The sequence below is a fragment of the Frankliniella occidentalis genome, unplaced genomic scaffold (assembly GCF_000697945.3).
Source record: "Frankliniella occidentalis isolate FOCC.00 unplaced genomic scaffold, Focc_3.1 Scaffold634, whole genome shotgun sequence".
Lineage (NCBI taxonomy): Eukaryota > Metazoa > Arthropoda > Insecta > Thysanoptera > Thripidae > Frankliniella > Frankliniella occidentalis.
The window spans coordinates 43,395-45,141 of record NW_026267749.1 but is presented as its reverse complement, the minus strand read 5'-3'; positions in this window follow the sequence as shown (position 1 = coordinate 45,141).

Below are 1,747 nucleotides of genomic sequence, written 5' to 3'. Positions count from 1 at the left end.
GAGTCTGAGAAGCCATTAATTACTTCTCTCAGCGCCTGGCAGCTAGGCAGCCCGGGGAGCCGTGAGACTGGGGCGCGCAACAAGTTGCCTACCCTCACGGCGCTCGCCGACAGCCAGGAGCCAGGCTCGCCCCTCCACGCCACGCCCCGCCCCGCCCCGCGGCCCCCCAGGATCGGAGATGAGAACCCACTCGATTCGCGCAACAAGTTTTGCCTTGGGGATGGTGGTCTATGCCACTGGGTTGGGTACATAGTCTCTGTCCTTTTCACGGACCGTCCGCCTGTCTATCTATGCGAGTCTGTCTGTGGCCGGGTGCACGACTGGGCGTGGCGGGGGAGAGTTCGTCGGCGCGCCCCCTAGAGAGAGGAGAGCCCGTACAAGAGCAGGAATTCAATCAAAGTCGGCTGCGACTGTCGGAGATTGGTGTGCGAGAGAGTCCAGATGATGGGGTCGGGAGAGAGAGAGATAGGGAAACAGAGACAGACGGTGATTAGTATGAGGAAAGATAGACAGAGAGAGAGAGAGAGAGAGAGAGAGAGAGAGAGAGAGCGAGAGAGAGGCAGAGAGGCAGATGGGGGAGTGAGAGAGAGTAAGGAGAGGAGGGGAGGAACAAGGGGTGGGGTCAAAGGTGGAAGTCGTCGCCGGGCCTGGCCTGCTGCGCGCTCGCAGACTGGGGCCTCTCCGGGGGCAAGAGCTACCCTGAGGCAGCAGGGCGGTGATGGTGGTGGTGGTAAGGGGAAAAGGGGGAGGGGGCGGAGTTGATCCTTGACGGCGTGGTAAAAGCGGGGTAGGGCGGATGACGGCGGGATGAGCGGAAATTGGATTTAGTTTCGCTGGGGGGCAGGCGGCGGTGGGCAGGGGGGAGGGGGCGGGGATGGCTGTTCAGGGCTCATTACGCGTGTTTGGAACGTCTCTCTGGAGAGTCTCCAGCGCGGGGCTCTTTGCTCGGCGGCGGGAGGCTTGGCGTCGTCGGCGGCCACCTCGGGCAGGACGACGACGACTACTCGCGGTTGTCGCTGGGTGGCCCGCCCGCCCCGGCCTGGGGCTATGGAGGGGAGCCGGGGGCTGCGGAAGAGGGGCGGAGGGGGGAGGAAGGGGGGTGGCCACAAAGGGAAGTGGTCCGGGGCCTTCCTGCCAACTCCAGCGCGCTCGCCTTCCTCCAGCTCCGGAGCACAGCCCCCTCTCTCTTCAGGCACAAAGTGGGCGACCCCCACTGCACAGAGCTATCCACTTTGCCTTGTCCCTTTTGTGGCTCGCGGCTCAGACGACGCGCCGCGATTCCAGTGGAGTTGACGGACAGCAGGGAAGTAAGGGGGTGGGGGGGATTGGATCCCCGAGGCAGCCGCAACACCACGTAAGACCGCTAATTTAAGAATGCCCACTACGATGACTTTTCAAAATGTTAAAATATTTCTATTTCTACACCTAAGGCACAGCTAATGCACTGTCAGTGGTGCCACCCATCCCTTACTAGGCCGGCCCGCTGATCCCCGCCCTGCCTGACCCCCATACGCTCTGTTAATGTCTAGGTCAACAGTTCCGTGGCCCCGCCACACACGCGGTCCAGTTCGGAGCTGCTCGGCCTTCGGGCGGGCACAGAGCACACACACTCACCAACCGCGGCCCGGCGCCGCCACTCCAACCGGCATGGATGGAGGGTCGTTCGGACCTGACGCCTGTCCGCCCCACGCACCCTACACCCCTCCCCGACCTCTCCGACCTCCCCCGCGACCCTCCCCAACCTTCC